This window comes from Coenobita brevimanus, chromosome 38, assembly GCF_032717465.1.
Source record: "Coenobita brevimanus isolate Jiangsu-jjx chromosome 38, ASM3271746v2, whole genome shotgun sequence".
Taxonomy (NCBI): domain Eukaryota; kingdom Metazoa; phylum Arthropoda; class Malacostraca; order Decapoda; family Coenobitidae; genus Coenobita; species Coenobita brevimanus.
In genome coordinates, this window is record NC_136991.1 from 15,499,017 (window position 1) to 15,526,637 (window position 27,621).

Consider the following 27,621-nt stretch of genomic DNA (forward strand, 5'->3'; position numbering starts at 1 on the left):
TGGTCCAGCACTGCAGAGCCCAAAGAAGATACTGACTGGTGCCATGCTGAACCTGAAATATTGGCAAATTAGTGTACAAAGATGTTAGACACCTTTTCCGGGTCTGAAACCACAGCTCCGTCCACCTTCAGACAAGGAGGTGGGTGGGGAGCAAATTTACCAGACAGCTTCCTCACTTTAGCCCAAACTCTCCCTATGGGTGTTTTAGATGTAACACTTCCTATATATTTGTGCCACGAATTATGTTTAGCCCATTTAAAATATTTACTTTTTTTGCTAATGATCTAAGATATATTAAATAATTTTCCTGAGAAGCTTTACGCTTATAACATCTATAACAAAAATGTGTCTCAAGTTAGTACATGTTTTATCCCACCAAGGGACAACTGGATGACGAAAATTGCCAGAAGAACTGGGAATAGAAACATGAGCACTCTCTAAGACCTGGGCAACGAAGTAATCATATGCCTGGATGTGAGTCTCAAAAGATGAGAAATCAACAGAACAATCGAAGGCAGCAGAAAACTTTTCCCAGTCAGCCTTATCCACACACCACTTTGGAGGCGCTGATGGAGGCGATCTGTTAAGGGTGTCAATTATGATTGGGAAATGGTCGCTACCATGCAGACATTGTGACACAGACCAGTTGAGAGAGAGCAATAAATCAGAGGAACAAATACTTAGATCAATGGAGGAGTAGGAGTTAGAGTGCAACGTGTGGTGTGTAGGAGCACCATCGTTAAGTAATGATAGATTCTTTAGCAGGAGTGATGATTCAACCATAGCACCACGTTCATCAGTGGAGTTCCCACCCCACAGAATGTTGTGGGCATTAAAATCCCCGAGTAACAAAACGGAGGTTGCAGCATCTCCATCAGCTCCAGGAGTTCATCCAGCTGTACCGAGTCATTGGGTGGGAGATACAGTGAACAAACAATGTATAGTTTGTCCAGTAATACCTGCACAGCACAGGCCTGCAGGTGAGTTGGAAGATCCACTCGAGTATGATAAATGCTTTTTTTGACGACAATGGCTGCCCCACCTTTTGCCCGAAGACCTGCGGGTGGTAGTGAGCTATAATATGCATAGTTGAGTCCTGGGTTGAATGAAAAATTACCCAACTTCGTTTCTTGCAGGCAAAGGACATCCCAGTCAAACGTGGTCTTCAAGATCGCAATTTCATCGCAATTAGCGCGTAAACCCCTACAATTCCACTGAATAATCGTAGGCATGATATGCTGAAGAGGATGTAAGCCGTACCTACCGGGACTCAACATGCGAGGATGGCACAATTTCCGTATGAAAATCTGATCAATCACCTATGACTAAACGTTAACAGTCCAACCTATTTAAGGAGCCTCCTTGATGGTTCTTTTGCACTTCTTCCTGGTGTGTTGTTCCAGGACAGCGAGGGCTATGTCCCCTAGACCGATAAGAGCGCTCCTGAACGTTTCTACCATCGTGTGTAGTGTTAAAGCCCAACTTCGATTTCTTTTGAGTAGGAGAGGTTGCGAGTAGTGAAGACCTATTATTCAGAGGCAGACGCTCCACTCCCTCTATATCGTCATCATTAGACTGGGGACTTATCTTTCTCTTCTTGTCTTTTTCTGCCTCAGAGACTGGTGGCTGCCGACCACAGGTGCTACTACTGCCGCAACAAGGAGAAGGCCTACAAAAGGTACCGGAGCCAACCCACCCCTGAATCACATCATCTTTACGTTTCTGCCCGGAATCGTGCTAAGTCTGTTCTTCGCTCTACTAAAAATAATTTCATCCATACTAAATGCTCTCAACTCTCCAACTCGAATTCTTCCCGCTCCTTCTGGCACCTTGCCAAAAATCTTTCTAACAACTTTACCTCATCATCCTTCCCTCCTCTTTTCTACTCTGATGGTTCTGTAGCTATTTCTTCTACTGATAAAGCAGATCTCTTCGCACAGACTTTCTCCTCCAATTCCACCTTAGACGATTCCGGTGCTGTTCCTCCATCACTTCCCCCCTCTGACTTCCTCATGGCTGACATTAAAATTTCTTCATTGGATGTATTTTCTGCCATCACTGGCCTCAGTACTAACAAAGCATATGGGCCTGATGGGGTCCCTCCTGTTGTTCTCAAGAACTGTGCTTCTGTGCTTACACCCTGCCTAGGCAAACTCTTTCGCCTTTGTCTGTCAACTTGTACCTTTCCTTCTTGCTGGAAGTTTGCTCTCATTCAGCCAGTCCCAAAGAAGGGTGACCACTCCCAACCCTCCAACTATCGTCCAATTGCTTTAACGTCCTGTATTTCAAAAGTTTTCTAGTCGATTCTTAATAGAAAAATTTTAAGGCATCTTTCCTATCACAGCCTTCTTTCCGATCGTCAGTATGGGTTCCGTCAGGGACGCTCCACTGGCGATCTTCTCACCTACCTTTCAGACCCCTGGTCATCCTCCTTTCGGGACTTTGGCAAAAGCTTTGCCATTGCACTTGACATCTCAAAGGCTTTCGATCGAGTCTGGCATAAATCTTTAATTTCCAAACTGCCCTCCTATGGTTTCTATCCTTCTATCTGTGCCTTCATCGCTAGCTTCCTTTCTGGTCGTTCTATAGCCGCTGTTGTAGACGGCCATCGTTCTTCTCCTAGATCTATCAACAGTGGTGTTCCTCAGGGCTCTGTCCTATCACCAACTCTCTTCCTTTTATTCATCAATGACCTTCTAAGCTGTACATCTAACCCTATCCACTCATACGCTGATGACTCCACCCTTCACCTTTCCATTCGGTTCCTGCAACGCCCATCTCAACGGTTACTTCAACAAACAAGGGATGAGGCTATGGCACACCTAATGTCTGACTTGGCTCGTATCTCTGACTTGGGTAAAAATATGGTCGTCTTTAATGCATCTAAGACTCAGTTCTTACACCTATCAACCCGACAAAGTCTTCCACAGGTATACCCACTAATGTTTAATAATATTCAGCTTAATCCTGCATCATCCTTGAACATGCTTGGGGTTTCATTTACTCGGGACTTATCTTGGAAAGATCATATAACATCTCTTGTAAAATCTGCTTCCAAGAGATTGGGTGTGCTAAGCAGACTCTACTCTTTCTTTACCCCTGCACAATTGTCGACTCTATACAGGGGTTTTATCCGCCCCTGTGTGGAGTACAACTCTCATGTGTGGGGAGGCTCCCCACATACAGCTCTTCTCAATAGGGTGGAGTCAAAGGCTTTTCGTCTCATTAACTCTCCTCCTCTTACTGACTCCCTTCAACCTCTGTCTCTTCGCCGCACTGTTGCATCTTTATCTCTTTTCTATCGCTACTTTAATGGTCACTGCTCCTCTGAACTGTCTGCGTGCATTCCTCCACCTCTACGACGGGCGCGTAGCACCCGTCTGGTAGCAAACTCTCATCCCTTTTCTGTCCAACTCTTTAATGCAAGAGTTAACCGTTACTCCCAGTCTTTCATTTATGCAACAGGTCAGCTCTGGAACTGTCTCCCTCTGTCTGTATTTCCTGCTGCCTATGATCTCCAGTCTTTCAAACGCAGTGTGTCCAGGCATCTCAAAATGATCGGATCTTGATTTTGGCTCTCTATTGTATTTTGTTTTTCTCTTGGAGGGAACTGTTACTGCGGGCTCATGGCCTTTGGTTCCTTATTCATCGCATTAAAAAAAAAAAAAAGAAATAGATGACAAAGGCTGATGATTAAAGTGGTTGTGGGACCCCTTTACTGGGTCTTTGATACTTGACAGGGTACTCTTTGGATATCTGCTGTAGTGCGCATTCCAGTCAGGGCCCTTCTGGACGCCAGACCGAGATGGGGACTTAAGTTTTTCCCCCACATGAGAATCAGTCGCAGCAGAATGGTTGTGTCTATCCTTAGATGTTCCAGAAGTCTCTGCTGTAGAGCTATTTCTGTGTCATGGTAGACAACTGAGTGGTACTACTCCCTCCTGAGGAGGGGGCTGCTTTCCCTGTAGTAGAAATTGAGGAAGCAAAGGAGTGTCTTCCACGTTTCCGTCAGTAGGCTAGCTCTCGCCTAGCACTTCCAAAGCTAATACCTGGGTATTTGCCAAAGTCACTATGTCCTCCTCTAATTTGTAGATGTCACACTGACGGGACGATGGGGAATGGAGGCCTTGACAGTGAAAACAATAAGGCCCAGAATCACATTCTGAGGGGTCATGTGTCTCCAATGAGGAGCATTGACTGCAGCGAGCCCCGTTCCTACAAAACTTCTTCAGATGTCCATGCTCAAAACAATTATAACATTGCATGGGCCTGTCATGAAAAGACTTCATTCTAAGCTGTAAGGGGCCTATGTCAACATGGTCTGGTAAGTGGGATCCATATAAAGTAAGTATCACCAATTCCTGCTTTAATTTGCGGACAGAAGACACACTGTCAGGGCACATACATACCCATAATCTCCAGGTCAGAAAACTCATGCAGGTCCTCACAGAAGACTACTCCCTTAGAGTAATTAAAGCCCTTGTGGGCCTGTACTGTTGTGAATGGACAGTCAAAGGGGCAAGGCATGTGTTGCAACATCCTCCTCTGAATAACATTCTTAGCACGGAGTAGAACCCCCTTGACATAGTGCTTGAAATTCTCCTTTGGGATGGAACCCACCTCCTTCTGGAGGTACTGATATGCACAGATAAGGTTGGAGTTGTTCTCTTTATAATAAGCCACAAACCACTCAGGGGTTGGGGAAACTCTCCGTTTTTCCTTCTGGAACACATAATCCGTAAACATGTTAGGCACATAATCTTCAGCATCATCAATGACATTCTCCGACCGTATCAAGGAGGTGAATACATCAAGTCCCCCCAAAGGCAAATCAGGTGCCGCAGCATGCGCAGCTGTTGCCGCGGAAGCATCCAGGAATGTCACGTAGCAGTTATTTAGGGTGCCAATTGTGTCCGCACTGTGCAATCTTATACAGGAAACAACCTCAAACTCTTTGAAAAAACAATGAATTGAGTTGAATGTCAATGTACTGGGTATATTTTTCAGTACTACTGTGTCTGCAGTTGAGTTGTGCAGGGGTGCATTTTCTTTTTCCATATTTATATTATTATGAACTTCACTTCCCCATCCCTCCACCCACCACGGAGCCCAACAAGGGGAGGCTGTGAGCCAGGGATGACACCACTGGTGACCCCAGAGGTAGTGAGAGAGTATACGCGGGTAACCACCGGAGGACCCGGGCTAGGGTGACTCCAGGACGATAGGAGCCACCAGGCCCCCCAGTGCCCACTTGACCCTAGCCAATGCATGACCAGCCAATTGACCTGGTCGGGCCCAACCAGGCCGCCCGTCTTGCCAGAATAAGGGACCAAAGAGGTCTATTGCTAGCTGCAGGGCACACCGTGCGGCATCGCTCAACCTCCAGGACTCTCGTCTCCCAGCGTTACGGGTTACCACGCACGGCAAACACGTGGGAAGGCTACAGTCCCGCCCTAGATGGCAAATGGGCAGGACTAGCATCACCAGCAGGCCTCCTCCACCAGTGATGTAGGGGGTGCTTGGTCCACGACACTGACAAATGCTGAACCCTAATAAGGTAGGCATGCCTCCAAAGTAGGTGGCACTGCCAGCCACGCTTCAAGCCCCGCCACCACGTCAAGGTGACCCCCCTCAGCGGGGAATCCCTTCATCATCAAGAAGGTGATTGATGGGTGTGCAGGAGAGGTGGAACAATTGAAAAAACTTGTGAGTGGAGACCTTCTCGTAAAAACCAAGAATTCAGCCCAGGTCAAGGATTTGCTTAACCTGCCCCGTCCCGACCACTTTTTCACCACTGGTACCCCCCAATCCCAACCATTTTTGGACCCAAATTTTTTTTGCTAAAACTTTCGCTTTTGGTCAGAAACAATGCTCAGTCACGAAGAAATTGTTCCCCGGGGTCCATAAGTGCCCTAAACAGGTATACCTTCGTCACACCTGGTACCGTGTTCTCTGTAGGTGGTCTGAGCCTCTAACGTTTTCTATGGTATTATAAGTCTGGGAAACCAATGAAAGTAAGTAGATATGTATTTATTACAAACATAAAAACATGTGATAAAAGAGTAAATTGGATTTTATACAAAAATAGAGCTGAAATAAGCATTGTACCATCATGCGAAACGAGCAAAATCGGGCAGACTGGTCACGATGAATTGCTAACATTCCTGAATCATGATACATATTTTTTCTACTTACATAATACATCTACAATAACATTATACCATTTTACATTTTATTGAACTGTTTTTACATATTCACAGGCCTTTCGATAATATTTAGCGTAATGTTAGCGCTTATTTACGAAGTGAGTGAACTCGCTGTGACTGTTGTTTCAACTCTTATTGTGTTTTTCTACTTACATAATACTTTCCTAATAACATTATACACTTTTCCACTTTAGAGAACTGTTTTGAGATAGTTTCAGGCCTTATTTAAATATTTAGCGTAATAATAGCGTATAATAACACAGACGGTGAAGTCGCTATGACTACTATTTCAACTTACAACCTATTTTTGTACTTATATAGTAATTCTCCACTAACATTGCACATGTTTACACTTGATATAATTGATATCACATAATTTCAGACCTTACGATTCTACTGAGCGTCATATTATCGCGTACTTACACAGTGAGTGTTATCGCGCTATCATTTGTTTCATCTTACACTAGTATTCAACTTATAAATTACCTTACTACTAACATTACAACCTTTTCCACTTTATATAATTCCTATCACATACTTACTGACCAGAATGTTCTACTGAGCGTAATATTTTCGCAGATTTACACAGTGGGTGTACTCGTGACATCAATTATTACAACTTACACTATTTTTCAACTTGTACGTTTTATTCATGCTGACATTACACCCGTTTCCACTTTATATTCTTGCTATCACATATTTACTGACCAGAGTGTTATACTGAGCGTCATATTTTCGCAGATTTACACAGTGGGTGTAGTTTTGATATCACTTCTTTCAACTTACACTATTTCTCAACTTATACATTACTTTCCTGAAAATATTACACCAGTTTCAACTTTATATATGACTTAGCACCTACTGACTGGCCTTACCATTATAATGAGCGTCATATCGCCATCCCACACAGTTTCAGTAGCGTAGGAAGTTATGGTACTCTTTGAAACATGGCTGAAGGCACAACGCAACATTGCACTCGACACACTCGTACCTTGTGTCTTTTCTCTGAGTGGATGGTCTGACTGTCGAGTGCTTGCATACATGGCAGCGGCGCTGGGGTTTACGACGGTTTGGGTCGGAAGGGATTGTGCTAGGATAGTGGCATCCTGCGAGGCGTAGGGGAGTCTGGGCAGCCATGGGGGTGCAGGTGCGGTGTGTGGGTCTGTCCTGGGCATGCTTGGCGATTATTTCACGTGCCAGGTCCCTCACATACCCCTCAAAGGTCTCGGATACTCCGGTGGTCGTGGCGTGCAGGTAGTGTGCGTTCAGGACTGTGATGTCGAGCAAGTGGAAAAAAGAGTTTCTTGTACCACTTCATCGTGGTCCTGGCACAGTCAACACTTGAAATCATCGAGTCTGACTGATCCACTTGCCTCATGTTCAGATTATAGTCCAGTACAGACTCGGGTTTCCAGACGTTGCGCCTCCTCTTACTACGGTAATCCACGGAGTCTGTGCGGTGCATCAGGGGGCTGTGAACAGTTGATAGGAGGCAAACTTCCCTGTTGTGGTTCCACAGGGTGGCAAGGATGTTATTGGCCTGGAAGAAAACCACCTCGTTCTTGTCAAGTTTCCTCCCTATCTTGACCATATGGCGACGGTTTCTCTTGACCGTACCACAGACTCCGGTGTTGTGTTGGTGGAGGAACCTAGCGAGAAGAGGGCTAGTGTACCAGTTGTCCAGGTACAACACATGACCATGATGAAAGTACTCCTCTATCATTGTCTTCACCACGGCCCCAGAGAGTCCTATACTACGATCTTCTGTTATATCTGTCTGTGCGCCCGTGTACAAGACTATGTCTTGCACATAACCAGTCTTACAGTCACACATAACAAAGATCTTGAACCCGAAACGGTGTCTCTTGCTGGGTATGTACTGCCGAAAGGAAATATTGCCTCTCCACAACACAAGACTCTCGTTTATGACAAGGTCTCTGTAAGGATAAAATGAGGAGCGGAACATTTCCCGTAAATGATCAAATACCAGCCTAATTCTCCTCATTTTATCTGTGTTATTTGCATTGGCTGGATCTTCTGCATCAAAAAAGTGGAAGCGGCCGAGAATATGCTGAAATCTGTTACGACTCTTCACCTTTCCAAAGAAAGGTGTGAGGATCATTGGGTCAGTTGTCCAGTAGGCAGGAATTTGGTTTTTTCGTACCACACCCATAAAGAGAACCAGGGCAAAAAATAAGAACATCTCTGAAATTGTCATGGGATAGTCATATTGTTGGGAATGCCTGCTCGTGGTTCCCAAACGTTCACTTTCACGGTGCTGTGTTCGTGAAAATATATTGGTCTGTTCCACTATGCGCCCCACAAACGCCTCCCCAAAGAACAAGTGGAAAAAATCCACCCTAGAGGAACCCGCATGCACACCTTGAGCCGGGCAACCAGACCGCCACTCCTCAGTGAAAGGGTGAATGATGGGAGTAAAATTACTCCCATCTTCCCAGTTCCACGAGACACCACCGTCTCCAGCCACGTCGCCATCGTCCCCTTCGTCAGAGTGGGGAGGTGAGGGTGGTGTGGGAGGTGGGGGAGGTTGGGGAGGTGGAGAGCGGCGCCTCTCATCACTCGCACTTCTCTTCCCTCTCCCTTTTCCTTTACCCTTTCCCTTCCCTTTCCTTCCTTTCCCCACATCCTGGGGCTGTGGGGAGGAAGTTTGGGAATATTGTGGGGCGAAAGACGTGCTGGGGAGTGGCTCCACCTCCTCTCCCCTAGGCCTACGTGCACCACGTGCTCGTGCTGCCTCCCTCACACCACTTTCCCTTTCACCCCGCACTCCCGCCACACCACTTTCCCTTTCACCCCGCGCTCCCACCACACCACTTTCCCTTTCACCCAGCACTCCCACCACACCATTTTCCACTTCCCCAGACAAAAGACTTGCACCATATCTGATATGTCTTCTCGCCCCACCTTTTGATCCTCGGGGTGATATTTTTTCTTTACCCAACCACGAGGCGATATCACGTCCTAAGCCGCCGTCATCCTCATCGTCCTCATCCTCGTCCTCATCAGATTCGGGATGGAGAGATAGCCGTGCATGTGGCTGGGGAGCAGGCTGGCCTTCCCTTGCCTTACGGTATGTCACATACCGCTTTTTCCTGGGCGAAGGGACCTCTTCATCACTGCTTGTTATTTCTTCCTCTGGCTGGACGTAATCGCGATCCACCACATCATCGTCAAGTGGAGAATCACTATCTCCAGTGAAGGCTTCCAGGGCAGATGCAATTTCGTCGTCTGAGAGACCTTTCCGCGCCATGTCTGACCTGGGTCACTGCTAACAGGTGAGTGACCGAGATAAGGGTGAGCGCGGGTCACGCGGAGTCTGGAACGCTGCCCGCCTGGCGGCAGGTAGGGGAGGCTTGGGTACGTGGGCGAATCGAAAATCTCACGCGAATTTTGAAAATTGTGGAAATTATGAACCTTGCAATTGCAGGACGTTGAAGTACGTCAACGGGATTGGCAGTGACAAAACGTGAGGACGTGGAAGCACGTCGACGGGACCCGCGGGTTAAACTGAGGAAGTTCCATTGTCACGATGTCCAAACAATGATCCCCCACTCCATGAATTCCTGCAAGGGTGTTATCACCTGCAGGGATCTTATGCTTATGGAGGAAGAAGAAATTGTAAAGGACCTTTCTCAGCAAGATGTCATAAAGGCGAGGTTCATTACCAGATTCTCGGAAGGCATAAGGACGAAGACTGCAACAGTTGTTCTCACTTTTGGCAAAGTATCTCTTCCAGCCAATGTGAAGTTTGGATACGAAATTGTAAATGTTAGACCATACATCCCTAACCCCCTTCGTTGTTCAAAATGTCAGCTCCATGGATACCACGAAAAGGCTTGTCGGGCTTCCAACATCGTGTGTGGCAAGTGCGCGGCTGTAGGTCACTCTGCTGACAGTTGTATATCTGAGACTGCTGCTTTCACTGCAAGGATGCTCACTCCACTTCCTCGAGGGCTTGTCCTAAGTGGAAGGAGGAGAAGGAGGTCTGCACAGTAAAAGTGACAGAGGTCATTTCCTTCTACGATGCTAGGAAGAAGGTGAAGGAGTTGCAACTCCCAAGCCTAATATCTCTTGTGCATTGGCGGTTGTGTCCCGACCCGTGATGTGCACCGTTGAGACACAGTCTGACCTAACATTCGCTCCACATGCCCCATGCCCTACCTCTCAGTCTAAGCCTCCTGTACGCTCTAACTCTCTGACGGACATCTCTGTTGCTACTTCCTACTCCCAGGCTGTCACTGCTCCTTCGCAGTCAGTGCAGCCAAAATCTAAGCCAGACAAGTCTGACAACATTAATTTGACCACCTTCACAAAACAGTCACGTCCTCATGTCCTTCCCGCTCCTGGTCCAGCGAGGGAGAGAAAGAATAGCTCTTCCTCAGTGGAGTCGGGGAGCCTTGTAATTGATGAGAATATGGAGGTTTCCATGAGTAAGAACCGGGAAAGGTCCCCCGGTAGCCACTCGCCTGGTCGCGGGGGGCATAAAAAATACTTAGCTCACTGGTCACCCTCGAAAATCTTAAACCGCCGCATTCACTAAACTACAGTGGAATTGTAGAGGTGTTGGGAATAAACTACACAATATAGCAATCTTGCTTTCTATACACAGGCCAGACATTGTTTACAGAAGACGCGCCTGGAGGATCATCCTCATCCTCCACAGTTAAAACACTACCACTCGTATAGAAGATATGAAGGTCACGGAGTTGCCATTTACACACACAAATCACACCCACAAATGGAACCGATTCTAAATTCTACTCTGGAAGCTGTCGTGTGCAGAGTAAAATTTAATAACACGTATCTGTCTATTTGCTCTCTGTACTGTCCTCCACACGGCCCCATTGATAGTGATGCTTTACATTCACTATTTGAACATCTTCCTGGCAATAAGTTAGTGTTGGGCGATTTTAACGCCCATCACTATCAATGGGGTAGCTTGAGGAGCGATGGTCGTGGGGAGCAAGTAGCCAACCTAATACTACAGTCCAACCTCTGTCTTCTGAACGATGGTAGAGCGACTCACGTAGATGATCGCACTGGTAACTTTTCGGCCATTGACTTATCTCTGGCCTCCCCTGGTATCCATAAAGATTTTCTATGGGATCCTTATGACGACTCCTTGGGAAGTGATCATTTACCCATCTCTCTTATACACGCGACATCATTTCGGACCCTCCACCTCCAAAATTTAACTATAAGAAAGCAGATTGGGGATCCTTCTCAAGGATCGCCAATTTAGATATATCTGGGGAGACCATAGATGTTAAGGTAAAAAATGTAACTACTTCCATATTCCACGCAGCTGAGGCTGCTATTCCCAAGACTTCTACAGTTCATGCGAAGCATAGAGCACATTGGTGGACGCCGGATTGCCGACAAGCATTAAGAAAACGCAATAGGAGATACAGGATTTTTGATAGTCAACCCACCAAGGAAAATTTTATTGCATACAAACAGGCACGGGCTGAGGCAAGGAGAATAATAGGAAGGGCCAAACGTGACTCCTGGCAGTCCTTTGTGTCCACGGTGACTTGTACAACACCATTAAGTAAAGTCTGATCCACAATAAGAATATTAAATAATACAGGCCCATACTTCCCCATTACCACCTTGCAAGTAAATAATAACATCTATGACGAGCCCATGGACGTTGCTAACATCCTCGCCAGGAGTTTTTCTTATGTAAGTAGCTCAGCCAATTATGACCCGAGTTTCCAACATCAAAAACGCATGGCTGAGCTACAGATTATTGACTTTGCCACAGAAGACATAGACTCCCTGTACAACCAAGAGTTTATGCTAGATGACCTGCTCCTTGCCCTTAAATCCTGTAAAGACACCAACCCTGGACCAGACACCATCACGTAGGGTATGATCCAGCATCTTAATCAGGACAACCTGATTAAGATGTTAGCACTGTACAACGAGATTTGGGCGTCTCGAACGTTCCCAAACTCATGGCACTTTGCGCACGTCATACCGATACCCAAAGAGGCTGGTCGTCTTATGAATCCCACTTCATTTCGTCCTATTGTGTTGACTTCTTGTCTATGTAAGGTCATGGAACGAATGGTTAATAATAGGCTTCTTTATGTTTTAGAGTCGAAGAATTTGTTAAATGATCAACAATGTGGCTTTCGTAAATACAGAAGTTCACTAGATCATTTAATGAATTTGGAGCATTGTATTTCAGAGGCATTTGCCAATAAAGAATTCATGATAGGGGTGTTCTTGGACATCCATAAACCCTATGACATGACATGACATGGCGACACGGTATACTAATGAAGCTCTATGCTTATGGTTTAAGAGGAAATTTGCCTATTTTTATTTCAAATTTCTTAAGGGACAGGACTTTCTCTGTCAAATTGCCCCGTAACATAACATCAGATATATTTATCCAGGAAAACGGAGTGCCGCAGGGAAGTGTGCTTAGTCCTACTTTATTTAGTATTATGATCAATGATATTCTGTCTTCAGCTCCCATCCCCAGGAATCTTAAATACTCGCTCTATGCTGACGATTGTGCAATATGGTACTCCTCCCGTAATGCACAATTTTCGGCTGGGCGGATTCAAGCAGCCCTTGACTCCGTCCACCATTGGGCCTTGCAGTGGGGATTTAAGTTTTCCGTCCGTAAGTGTGCCACTGTAGTTTTTACAACTCGTAACATCCCCGATTTGCGTTTATTTTTGGATAATCAAGCGGTACCTTTTCAAAATTCTGTAAAGTTTTTGGGCCTCCACTTTGATCGCAGAATGAATTTCAAACCTTACGTTAATACTTTGCTTGCTCGTTGTGATAAACCGTTAAATGTCCTTAAGTACCTAGCGGATACTACATGGGGAGCCGACAGAAAATCTGTATTAATGGTGTATAAGTCCCTTATTCGATCGAAGCTAGACTATGGGGCACAGGTGTATGGCTCGGCATCCGATGCCACGCTGAAAGGATTGGATGTGCTACAGAATAAACGTTTCCAAATGTGTCTTGGAGCTGTCCGGTGTACCCGTGTAGCTCATATGGAAGTGGAGGCGAATGTGCCTCCCCTCCGTATTCGCCGTGACCACCTGGCTTGGTCCTATGGCCTTCGAACATATATGAAAAGTAATATCGGCAATGTGGCCTATACCCCCCTGCATCAATACCACCACCTTCTGCGGGGGGTGCGTCGGCCACTTGCCGTTCGCCTCCACTTACTGACTCAGGAGCTTGGTGTGGACCCCAGTGACTGTGACAAGTTGGTGTTAAATAATATAGCGCCATGGGAGCCACCTGCCTTTACAGTTGATGTTACATGGCTCCCAGCACCAAAGGCCAAGGCGCCGGAGGCGGAGGTCCACCACTTGTTTCGTAACATCATCATTCATTACTTGGGGTCCCACCACTTGTACACTGACGGCTCCAAGTCGAGTGAATGTGTGGGTGCAAGTGTGTGGTCGACTGAATGTGCCCTCAGGTATCAGTTGCCGACTCTTACATCTGTGTTTACTTCAGAACTTTTTGCTATTGACAAGGCCATAGACTATGCTCTCAATTCTAGGCATGACTCATTTGTCATATTTTCAGATTCAAAATCAACCCTTCAGGCAATTGCATCTTGCACTACGGACTCTCACGAGATCCAGGGCCGCATCGTTAATAAGTTGCATTCATGCAACAAGTCATTCACGCTGACCTGGGTACCTGGTCATTGTCGTATCTATGGCAATGAGCAGGCTGACTTACTTGCAAAGTCGGCTGTAGAGCTCGAGGAGACTTTGGACGTTCCTCGTGATCTACGGTCGAGTCTATCTCTCGGAAAGAAATCTATAAATCTTCTGTGGCAAGGTCAGTGGACCAGACTAAAATTTCGAACCTGTAAGCTGTACCTGGGCGACTGGGACACTGCCAAGCATCCCAGTCGCCTAGAAGAAAAAAAGAGTTGGCACGGCTACGGCTCAATGTCACCATTTTAACTCACATGAAACCATATATGGAAAGACGCTTCCCACCATACTGTGACATCTGTAATGCGGTGTTATCTATCAGTCATATCATCTTGCACTGTCGACGATTTGTTCGTGAACGTGCTTCACTTATAAATTACTGCGGCGCACCAGATGTCCCCTTCACTCTTTCCTTGATTCTGGGCGATGGGGACATTGTTATGACTGATAAATTGATGGCTTTCTTGAGAGAGACCGGACTGATCAGAGTGATGTGACTTTTTTACTGTGTAGTTATGGTTTTTATCAACGGTAAATATGTATATATTGTTATATTAATTAGGGTTGACAGTTGACATATTTGAAATAGTTCCTCCTCCCACTGATCTATTTCTAATATTGATGTCCCCTCCATGAGTTCCTCGCCTGACAGTCACCAGCTGATGAATGCAAGTGTGCAATATAGAAAGGTATTGGGCACTTGCAGTCGATGGTGGTCTGCTGGACGAGGTTCTTCACTTTTTGTACAAATTATGTAAATGCATTATACCATCTTGCTTAAGTTATTCTATTTGGAGCCGACACCTGACGTATATGATGTCTGGTTCCCTTTCATATATTGATGTCCCCTATATTAGGTTGTGCCTCGACTGACAGTCACCAGATGATGAGTGCAGGTATGTAATGTAGAAAGGCATTACAGATCTGCAGTCGATCATGTTCTCTTGGTCGAGGCTTTTTTACCATTAGTGTAGGTATAGTTATTTGTCTCTTAGGATTTAGTATAGGTTAGCGATTTGTCTGTTAGGTGGTTAGTTTTAGGGTCTTTACATTAGGTATTTTTGTTTATAAGTAATATAAGGTTAAAAATAAGAAAATTATGAAATTAAAACTACAAAAAAAAATTTAAAATAAAAAATATTTTATATATATATATATATATATATATATATATATATATATATATATATATATATGTACGTGTGCATGAAAGTGTGTATGTTCATATGCATGGATGTGTTTATGTATGTATGTATGTATATATGTTCGTATATATATGTATATATGTATCAATGTATATACATATATATATTTTTGCCTTAATGACAAGGGGCTCTGGCCCCAATGGTCGATAGGCCAAAAAAAAAAAAAAAAAAAAAACTTGAGGGGGAATTTTATACATGGTCGAGCAGAGGGAGGACGTGTTTTCTGAGCTCTCCTCTAGCTGGAGCGTTGCCTCACCAGCGTTAGCTTTGTTTTGTCCGCCACTAGGGTGTTTTAAATAAAGTTAGATTAGTTAGTACTCATTTTCCTCCCCTCCCTGTTAGAGATACAATAGGAGTTTGTATCTTTTCCTGAGTTTACCTTTGCTTATCCCCCACCGAGGGTCCCCCCTACTGATCGCTCTGGGGCGTGAACGGACACGGTCGGGCCTCCCTGGAGTGGTTTGAGAGGGCATCCTCAGATATAGGTGTTTTGCCCCTGGTTGTTTGTCCCTTATTGTCTTTTCTCCTTCTTCCCACTTCCCCCGTTAGGGGGGGGGGTTACTATGGAGGACGCCCCTGCTGCCTCCCCACCCTTCAGGGGGGAAGGTAGTCCTGACGACAATAGGATGACCAGACTGACCACCCCCAGACGGACGAACGCCAGACTTGTGCCCCGCTTGACGTCCCAGTAGACAATGCCACCTTTGTCACTCTCCATGTGCTAGGTTCTACTCCCCTGTCCAGTCTCAATCCCTTCTTTATCAAGAAGGTGACTGACCACTGTGCGGGAGACGTCAAACAGGTTAAATAACTTGCGAAAGGAGAGCTCCTGATTAAAACTGTTAATTCATCACAAGTGAAAGATTTGCTGAAACTGCGTAAATTCCACTGTTACGATGTCGAAGCCAAAATCCCAGTCTCCATGAATTCTTGGAAAGGTGTTGTCACTTGCAGGGATCTCGTGGTTATGAGCGAGGACAAAATTGTAAGTGAATTGGCACACCAAGACGTAATTGAGGCTAGATTTATTACTCGCTACTCAGAAGGCATAAGGACGAAGACGGCAACCATTGTCTTGATGTTTGCCAAAGTCTCTTCCAAGTTCTGTCAAAGTTGGATACGAAGTTGTTCATGTTCGGCTTTACATCCCTAACCTTTTGCGTTGCCTGAAATGCCAGCTGTATGGGCATGGTGCCCATACAGCTGTAAATGTTGGGCTTCCCAGCAAGTGTGCGGCAAGTGTGGCAGCCAGGGTCATGATGCGGACCATTGTACATCTGAGATGGTATGTTGCTTTCATTGCAAGGGCACTCACTCCACTTCCTCTAGGGACTGTCCCAAGTGGAAGGAGGAGGAGGAGGTCTGTGCGGTGAAGGCAATTGAGGGCATTTCCTATTACAAAGCTAGGAAAAAGGTGAAGGAGTTGCATGCAACTCCCATACCAAATAGGTCCTATGCTTCGGCGGTAATGTCCCGTCCTGTGATGTGCTCTGTAGAGAGACTAATCTTGTCCTTCTCCGTCCTGCCACTCACAGCACCTCTCCATCTCGGCCTCCCGTCCGCTCCAAGTCTCTCACTGACATCCCTAAGGTTTCAACCTATTCTCAGGCTGCTGCTGCCTCTCCATCAGTACGGCCTAAAGCAAAGCCCGACAAGTCTTGTAAAAGTAACATGACCACCCTCACAAAACAGTCTCGTCCTCATGTTCTTCCAGTTCCCACTCCAGCGAGGGAGAGGAAGGTTAGCTCTTCCTTGGGGGAGTCAGGGAACCTAGTAATTGATGACAATATGGAGGTTTCCGTGAACAAGCACTGGGATAGGATCCCTGGTAGTCGCTTGCCTGCCGACGGGCGACAGAAAAAGACAAAGCACACTGGCCCCCAATGTAAATCTTAAACCGCCGCATTCACTATATTACAGTGGAATTGTAGAGGTATTGGGAATAAATTACAAGATATAGCAATCTTGCTTTCTATACACAGACCAGACGTTGTTTGTTTACAGGAGATGCGCCTTGAGGATCATCCTGATCCTCCACAGTTACAACACTACCATCCGTATAGAAGGTATGAAGGTCACGGAGTAGCCATATACACACACAAATCACACCCACAAATGGAAGCGATTCTAAATTCTACTCTGGAAGCTGTCGCGTGCAGAGTAAAATTTAGTAACACGTATCTGTCTATTTGCTCTCTGTACTGTCCTCCACATGACCTTATTGATAGTAATGCTTTATATTAACTATTTGAACATCTGCCAGGGAATAAGTTAGTGTTGGGCGATTTTAACGCCCATCACTATCAATGGGGTAGCTTGAGGATTGATGGTCGTGGGAAGCAAGTAGCCGACCTAATACTACAGTCCAACCCCTGTCTTCTGAACGATGGTAGAGCGACTCGTGTACATGATCGAACTGGTAACTTTTCGGCCATTGACTTACCTCTGGCCTCCCCTGGTATACATCAAGATTTCTCATGGGACCCTTACGACGACTCTTTGGGAAGTAATCATTTACCCATCTGTCTTTCTTATACACGCGACATCATTTCGGACCCTCCACCTCCAAAATTTAACTATAAGAAAGCAGATTGGAGATCCTTCTCAAGGATCACCAATTTAGATATATCTGGGGAGACCATAGATGTTAAGGCCGAAAATATAACTACTTCCATATTACACGCAGCCGAGGCTGCTATTCCCAAGACTTCTACAGTTCATGCAAAGCATAGAGCACATTGGTGGATGCCGGATTGCCTGTAAGCATTAAGAAAACGCAATAGGAGATACAGGATTTTTGATAGTCAGCCCACTGAGGAAAATTATATTGCATACAAACGGGCACGGACTGAGGCAAGGAGAATGATAAGAAGGTCCAAACGTGACTCCTGGCGGTCCTCTGTGTCCACGGTGACTCGTACTACACCATTACGTAAAGTCTGGTCCACTATAAGAATATTAAATAATAAAGGCCCATATATACCTATTACAATTCTTCAGGTTAATAATAACATCTATGATGAGCCCGTGGACGTTGCTAACATCCTCGCCAGGAGTTTTTCTCATGTAAGCAGCTCAGCCAATTACGACTCACGTTTTCAACACCATAAACGCACGGCTGAGCTACAGATTATTGACTTTGCCACAGAAGGCGTAGACTCCCCGTACAACCAAGAGTTCATGCTAGATGAACTGCTCCTTGTCCTTAAATCCTGTAAAGACACCAGCCCTGGACCAGACACCATCATGTACGGTATGAACCAGCATCTTAATCAGGACAACCTGATTAATATGTTAGCATTGTACAATGAGATTTGGGCGTCTCGAACGTTCCCAAACTCATGGCACTTTGCGCACATCATACTGATACCCAAAGAGGCTGGTCGTCTTATAAATCCCACTTCATTTTGTCCTATTGTGTTGACTTCTTGTCTATGTAAGGTCATGAAACGTACCGTAAACAATTGACTTTTTGTTTTAGAGTCGAAGAATTTGTTAAATGATCAACAATGTGGCTTCCGTAAATACAGAAGTTCACTAGATCATTTAATGAATTTGGAGCATTGTATTGCAGAGGCATTTGCCAATAAAGAATTCATGATAGGGGTGTTCTTGGACATCCATAAAGCCTATGACATGACATGACATGACATGGCGACACGGTTTACTAATGAAGCTCTATGCTCATGGTTTAAGAGGAAATTTGCCTATTTTTATTTCAAATTTCTTAAGGGACAGAACTTTCTCTGTCAAATTGCCCCGTAACATAACATCGGATACATTTATCAGGAAAACGGGGTGCCACAGGGAAGTGTGCTTAGCCCTACTCTATTTAGTATTGTGATAAATGATATTCTGTCATCAGCTCGGATCCCGAGGAATCTTAAATACTCCTTCTACGCTGACGATCATGGAATATGGCACTCTTCCTGTAATGCACAATTTTCGGCTGGGCGGATTCAAGCAGGCCCGTCCACCAATGGGCCTTGCAGTGGGGATTTAAGTTTTCTGTTCGTAAGTGTGCCGCTGTAGTCTTCACTAATTATGACGTACCTAATTTGTGCTTAACTTTGGATAATCAGGCGGTACCTTTTCAAAATTCTGTAAAGTTTTTGGGAATTCATTTTGATCGTTCGTTGAACTTCAAAATTCATGTTAATAATTTAATTGTTCTTTGCAATAAATCTGTAAATGTCCTCAAGTACCTAGCGGGTACCACCTGGGATGCCGACAGAAAATCTTTATTAATGGTGCATAAGTCCATTATTCGATCAAAGCTAGACTATGGCGCACAGGTGTATGGCTTGGCATCCGATGCCACGCTGAAAGGATTGGATGTGCTGCAAAATAAATGTTTGCGAATGTGTCTTGGAGCAGTCAGGGGTACCCGTGTAGCTCATATGGAAGTGGAGGCGAATGTGCCTCCCCTCCGTATTTGTCGTGACCACCTGACTTGGTCCTGTGGCCTTAGAACATAGAGAAAAAGTATTATCGGGAATGTGGCCTGTACCCCCCTGCATCAATACCACCACCTTCTGCGGGGGATGCGTCGGCCACTTGCCGTTCGCCTCCACTTACTGACTCAGGAGCTTAGTGTGGACCTCGGTGACTGTGACAAGTTGGTGTTAAAAAACATAGCGCCTTGGGAGCCACCCGGCTTTACCATTGACGTGTCATGGCTCCCAGCACCAAAGGCCAAGGCACTGGAGGCGGAGGTCCACCACTTGTTTCCTAATATCATCGTGTATCACTTGGGGTCCCATCAATTGTACACCGACGGTTCCAAGTCGAGTGAATCTGTGAGTGCAAGTGTATGGTCAACCGAATGTGCCCTCAGGTATCGGTTGCCGACTCTTACATCTGTGTTTACCTCTGAACTTTTTGCTATTGACAAAGCTCTCAGTTCTAGGCATGACTCATTTGTCATATTTTCAGATTCAAAATCAGCCCTTCAGGCAATTGCATCTTGTACTACGGACTCTCATGAAATCCAGGGCCGCATCATTAATAAGTTGCATTCTTGCAACAAGTCATTCACGCTGATCTGGGTGCCTGGTCATTGTCGTATCTACGGCAATGAGCAGGCTGACTTACTTGCAAAGTCGGCTGTAGAACTCGAGGTGACTTGGGACATTCCTCGTGATCTACAGTCGAGTCTCTCTCTCGGAGAGAAATCAATAAATCTTCTGTGCCAAGGTCAGTGGACCAGACTAAATATTCGAACGTGTAAACCATACCTGGGCGACTGGGCCTCTGCCAACTGTCCCAGTCGCCTGGAAGAAAAAGTGTTGGCACGGTTACGGCTTAATGCCACCTTAAAAACTCACATGAAACCTTATATTGAAAAACGATTCCCACCGCACTGTGACATATGTGATGTGGTGTTATCTATCAGTCATATCATCCTGCGCTGTCGGCGATTTATTCGTGAACGCGAATCACTTATAAATTACTACGGCGCAGCAGACGTCCCTTTCACCCTTTCCACCATCCTGGCTGATGGAGGCATTGTTATGATTGATAAATTGATGGCTTTCTTGAGAGAGACCGGACTGATCAGAGTGATGTGACTTTTTTACCATATGGTTTTATTTTTTATCGACTGTAATTATGTATATATTATACTGTTAATTAGGGTTGACAGTTGACATATTTGAAGTAGTTCCTCCTTCTCACTGATCTATTTCTAATTGATGTCCCCTACATTAAACCCCGTTCCTCGACTGACAGTCACCAGCTGATGAGTGTAAGTGTTCAATATAGAAAAGTATTGGGCAGTTGCAGTCGATGGTGGTCTGTTGGGCGAGGTCCTTCACTTTTTGTACAAATTATGTAAATACATTATACCATCTTGCTTAAGTTATTCTAATTAGGGCCGACAGCCGACGGATATGGAAATGTTCCTGACTCGTTTGGTTCCCTTTCATATATTGATGTCCCCTACATTATGCTGTGCCACGACTGATAGTCACCAGGTAATGAGTGCAGGTATGTAATGTAGAAAGGCATTACATATCTGCAGTCGATGGTATTTTTACCATTAGTGTAGGTCTAGCTATTTGTCTCTGTAGGATTTAGTATAGGATAGCGATTTGTCTGTTAGGTGATTAGTTTTAGGGTCTTCAGAAAATGATTAGGTTTTTCTTTATAATGTAAGGTATAAAAATTATAAAACCAAGAAAAAATTAAAATAAAAATACAAAAAATAAAATAAAATTATATATATATATATATATATATATATATATATATATACATATACGGCCTTAATGACAGGGGGGTTTGGCCCCAATGGTCGATAGGCCTGAGAAAAAAAAAAAAAAAATAACCTTGAGGGAGTTAACGGCTCGAGCTTGACCGGCGTGTTGGACTGCTCTTTTGGGGGATATTGAGATAATATAGTACTGTAGAGTTTGTCTGCCACACGTGAGTTAATGTTTATTGTCAGCACATGATAGATTTATTAGGTTCTTTTGATATTGCAATTTTTTTGAGAATTGTTGATTTAGAATCACTGTTATTGCCCAATCTAATGTCACAGGTTTTATTAGTGTCAAGAGTCTGTCTTTATTTTTATGCCAGGTGTTTATTGCAAGCCCCCAGAGGTTTTACAACCCAAGAGCTAGTTTATGTTCTGGTTTATCTTTATTATTAACATTCGGAACTTTAGGATAACTTCTGCAAGAGCTAGTTTGGCAATCCTGTTTGATTTTGTTCTTGTAGCTTTAAGTTAGTGTTAAGTAAATTAGTATAAGCATTTTTAATTGCCTATTTCATTCCCCTTTTCGTCATTGGTATCGCTATTTTCCCCCTTTTAAGCTTACGACTTGGTGTGGCTAACCACCACTTGGTATTCTAAAATTTCCATTGCGCACTCTACAGGTTATCAGATAATCTATTAGCTCCACCATGTTAGATTATTCCGTCATCGAGATATTCTTCAGGATTATAAGGCGTAGTGAGAGACCTTGTAAGTTGGTATGTCTATTGGGCTTTGGTACAGCAGCAACTGAGCTCGTGCCTACCATCACGAAACAAGTAAACAATGAACACCAGCACTTGGTTTCGAACCATTAGATTTCGAACCACATTATGGAAGCTTCATATTCTAACATCCTTCCCTTTACATTTTTTTTTTTAATAGACTGCCTAAACTACATCATTAAGTTCCACAGAATCCACAATGATCACCAACAGTGTTCACATACATGCTTTCCATTAGTAGACACCCATCTCTTGAGGACAATTAGATAATTAAAAGATATGTTCACTCTCACAGGGACGTTACACATACCAATATAAAAACCTAGAAACATAAAGCAGAAAAAAGACATCATACAGCATATGTAAAATATAGGACAAAACATAAAATCATTTCACTTTTACAAACATATGGTAAATGACACTGAACAAACCTATCACCATAAAACACATAACAAACTATTATTATAAAGAATGTACACATCAGAAGTATGTGTTCTCCATAACATTGTTACCAAACCTGACCGGAGGCCTAACAACGCGGTCATACTTTGTTTTCGTTACTGCTTTAGGATGTGGTTCACCTTTCATATTTTGTTCTTTATTTCGCCTCCCTTGACCTGTATCAGAGTTTACATCCTCAGAGCTACTTTAATCATGGCTCTGCATGTCCTCTCTGTTCTCGTCCTCTGTGATGATATTACCCTCATCTACTTCTATATATGAACCACTGAATGAGGGCTATCGTGTTAGCTTTAAGTGACACCTGTTTCTACGATAAACCACCCCAACATCTGTCTTCACCTCATACGACCGATCCTTTAACCTCCTAACAGCCCTTGCTTTCTTCCACTCCTTAACTCCTAACTACATCACCCTCTCGTAACTCTGGTAGTTCACGGGCACTCCTGTCATAGTAATATGCCTGCTTTTGCTGCAACTCCTTCATTCTATCCAGATCCTCAGTCACAGTTACTCGTGGCCTCAACAAACCTTTCTTAGTTGGCAACACTGTCTTGGTCCTCCGACACATCATCCTTTGAACTGGACTAATGTTCATTCCTTGAGTCGGGGTATTTCTTATATTAAGTAAAGCAAGATATTGATCCTCACCTGTTCTCAAAGTTTTCCTCAACATTTTCTTAGCAGATTTCACTGCATGCTTTACCATTTGACTTGCAATTGTAATGCTGAATTCCCCACTTCCTAGTGAATTTACTCATCCCTGAGGAGACAAACTGAGGCCCATTATCACTTACAATCTCATCAGGGATACCATAACGTGCACAGTGAGCTTTTATTTTCCCAATTACAGTTCTCGACCTCGGGTCATATACCCTGTCCATCTCCCAAAAGTTGGAATAGTAGCAAACAGTTATAAGATACTGTCTCCCTTCCAGATCAACCAAGTCAATGCAAATTCTACTCCAAGGCCGCCCTGGACACTCATAACTATGAAGAGGTTGTCTGGGATTAGAAATCTCATAAGATCTACATGTTTCACATGCTTGTATCATTTCCTTTATGTCAGCATTCATGTTTGGCCAGTACACACTCCCGGGCCCTGCGTAAACAACCCTCTATACCTGAATGTCCTATATGAATATCATCCTTAATCTTGGCTCTCATCCTCTTAGGAATAACTATCCTCTCTCCTCTGAAACAGTTAACTCATCTCTGAAATTGAAATATGGGGTCACAGCTGGCTGTAGTTTTGACCTATTTTCTGGCCAGCCATTATCACATCCCTTAAATTCTGTTGTGCCAGATCATTTCCAGTTTCCTGTCTAACTTCCTCAAGTCTGTTTCCTGGAAATTGTTACATGGTCTACTGCATTTACCTGATCAATTTCCTTGCCAAAATTTTTATCTCTAAAAGACAAATATGCTCTGCTTCGTGTATCAGCAAGTACCATCTCCTTACCTCTTAAATATTTCATCACAACATCATATGCCAGCACTCTTACAAGCATTGTCTGCAGTCGCTTTGTTGCTTTATCTAGAGGTTTCTGAACTATTGATTCCAAAGGCTTGTGATCCGTATATACAGTAACCCCCCTGCCATAGGTAAATTGGTGCCATTTCTTCAATGCATGTACAATAGCAAGCATTTCCTTCTCTATTACTGCATACCGACTTTCTGTGTCTGACAATGCCCTACTACCTATTCCTTGACTACTTGCATCAGACTGTATAGAGAGTGGCTTATTAGGATCAAAATAAGCCAAGACCGGTGCCTCCGTTAATAGTATCTTAATCCCCTGGAAAGCTTTCTCTTGAGCGTCTCCCCAGTTCCACTCTACTCCTTTATGGGTTAACAGAGAAATTGGTCTTATGACTTCAGACAACTTAGGTAATTAACCATTCCTTTAAACCTCTCCACACTCTCAATATTAGATGGGGATTCCATCCTCAGAATTGCCTCTATCTTCCTAGGATCCGGTTTAAGTCCTTCTGAACTAATCCTGTGACCCATGAATTCAACCTCAGACAATCGGAATTGACACTTCTTATTAAGTTTGATTCCCAACTTATTACACCTCTGCAAAAACTTGTTCATCCTTGTATCATGCGTTGTCTCATCACCATAAACTATCACATCATCAGCAATACATTGTATTCCATCCAGTCCTTCCAGAGCCTGATTTAGTCTCTTCTGAAATATCTCACTACTTACTTTTAACCCAAAAGGTAGTCGCAACCATCTATACCTGCCAAGGGGAGTAGCAAAAGTAGTTAGCAGGCTTGATTCATGATCAAGTTCAAGATGATGGTATCCTGCCTCCAAGTCACATACTGAGAACACTTTTGCTTCACTTAACTTATGTAAAACATTTTCCATGACCGGCAAGTGATAGTGCTCTCGTTTAAGCGCTAAGTTTAACTGTCTTGGGTCAATGCATACCCGAAGGTCACCAGATTTTTTAACTGTCAGTGACATCTAATTCACCCAGTCTGTTGGCTCTTCAACAGGTGTAATTTTGCCTGATTTTACCAGTTCATCTAGAGCCATGGCTGCCTTGTTTTTCAGTGCCTCTGGGATTCTACGAGCTGGTCGAACACTGCACTGTACTTTATCAACTAGGGTTAGATGAACTAGTAGACCTGGCAATGACCCCACTCCACCGTCAAATACTTCAGGATAAAGATCACAGAAACTAACTGAATTGTCCAGCTTACAAACACCCTCAAAATCGTGATAATTTATGGTGATCAAACCCATCTTCACCGCAGTGTGAGCACAAAGCAAAGGCACCAGTCCTACTCTATCATCAACAATAACAAATTTAACTAGGTACTCTTCCCCAGTTTTGCGGTTGACAGTATTCACCTTTCCTTTCCCCAAACCTTTCTGGGTGGAGCCGTCCCACATCTTTGGTGTTACTCTTTCGAAATCAAATTCGCTTGCACATACCTCTTTGGCAAAACATTAACAGTGGCTCCACAGTCAATCTGCATCCTTATTCGAGTGCCATTTATGATCATATTACAATATATACTCTTACTTGGCTGAGACAGTAAGCAAATTCTTTCCACAGTACACACCCTCTCTGCATCGTCCAAGTCACTTTCACTGTCACTTTTCTGATATACATGATTAATCCTTGCTCTACATAATCTAGAAACTGCAAAATGATTCTTAAAACCGCATTTATTACAGCTTTTTCCCCAAGCAGGACACATCTCTTTGACCATATTATGAATTTTACCACAAAATTTACATTTAACAGATTTAGACCCACCTTTAGCTCCACCTGGATCGAAATAACTTCCACCATGCTTAGATGAAGGTCTAGACATTTTAGATCTAAACTGACTCTGGTTCGCCTCTGATTGGTCCAGTGTTGTATCTGTGTTCGTCTTTTCAACCTTCAGCACCTTTTCTGACTCCATCTCTTTCATGTGAGCATTTGCCAGTTCCATAGCATTACATATGCTAATTGCTGAAGGTAAGTCCAATTTTCTCTGGAATATTAGTTTTTCCTTAATTTTCTCATCTCTCACTCCCATAATAAGCCTGTCCATAAGCAGTTTATCATGCATACAGTCACAAAACCCACAGGTCTTCGCCATGTTCCTAAGTACAGCTATATACTGTTCTATATTTTCATCTGGTCCTTGGTCACGCTTATTAAACTTAAATCTGTGAAAAAATTCTTTTTGTTCACCAACAATTATTTGCTCAAACTTTTTAATCACATCAGCAAGTATTCCTCTGTTTTCAGCTGGACCAAACTTCATACTGTTGATAATCTTGAGAGCATCCAGCCCGATACAATTCTCAAACAGGGCCACCTTAAACTTCTCTGGTCTAAGCTCCATACCAGACAGCACCAAATAGTTCTCAAATACTTGATGCCATAGTCTCCAATCATCAGCTACATGGGAAGACTGCATGTCCAAATTCCTGGGTGGTGCAAGATGATGGGGCGCAGTCTGTACCCCTTCCACTGCAACCGAAGAGGATCTGTCACCATCTCTGGGGAAGCCAGTACATTCCCAGACGCAGTACTAGTGGTAGAGCCACCGGCACTTCCCGTCTTCATAATGTGGTAACAGCAGCAGCACAGGACACACGGAAGAACCACCTCACCACCAACGTTGAGGGGCCCTCACCGCTGCCACCATGTCAGATTATTCCGTCATTGAGATATTCTTCAGGATTATAAGGCGTAGTGAGAGACCTTGTAAGTTGGTATGTCTATTGGGCTATGGTACAGCAGCAACTGAGCTCGTACCTACCATCACGAAACAAGTAAACAATGAACACCAGCACTTGGTTTCAAACCGTTAGATTTCAAACCACATTATGGAAGCTTCATGTTCTAACACACCATGTCGTAACAAAGTGGCGACCTCGCCAGGATGTCAATGCTGGGTTTGTAGGGTTTAATCAAGATTGAGTAAGCTGTCATAGTCGCTGAGAGCTGTATATTTATTTGTTGGTGTACCGAGCTTAAGCAGTCATGGAAGCGGATGCTCATGGACGTGTAAATTTGCCATCTGTGCTTGAGAGTGTTGTAGAGTCAGAGCCTCAGTCCCCTCATTCTAGATCAGAAGATCGGGGTTCAACTGCCTCTAATAAATTTTTGCAGGATATCAGGTTGGTGCAGGCTAAGTGGGAACACAAGGTTCAAATGGAGCAAATGAAGCTAGAGGTAGAGCAGGCAAAGATAGAGCATGCTAGAGAACAGGCAGAGCAAGCTAGAGAACATGCAAAGATAGAGCAGGCAAAGATGGAGCGAGCTAGAGACCAAGCAAAGTTAGAACAAGCGATGTTAGAGCAGCAGGCAAAGATAGAACGGGCGAAGGTAGAGCAGCAGGCAAAGATGGAACAGGCGAAGTTAGAGCAGCAGGCAAAGATAGAACAGATGAAGTTAGAACAAATGAAACTTGAGCATGAATATCGTATGAGATCCTCCGAAGGCCATACAAATTCTTCCCATTCCTTCTCAGGTTTCAGTACTACTGATCCCACTAAATTAGTACCTCCTT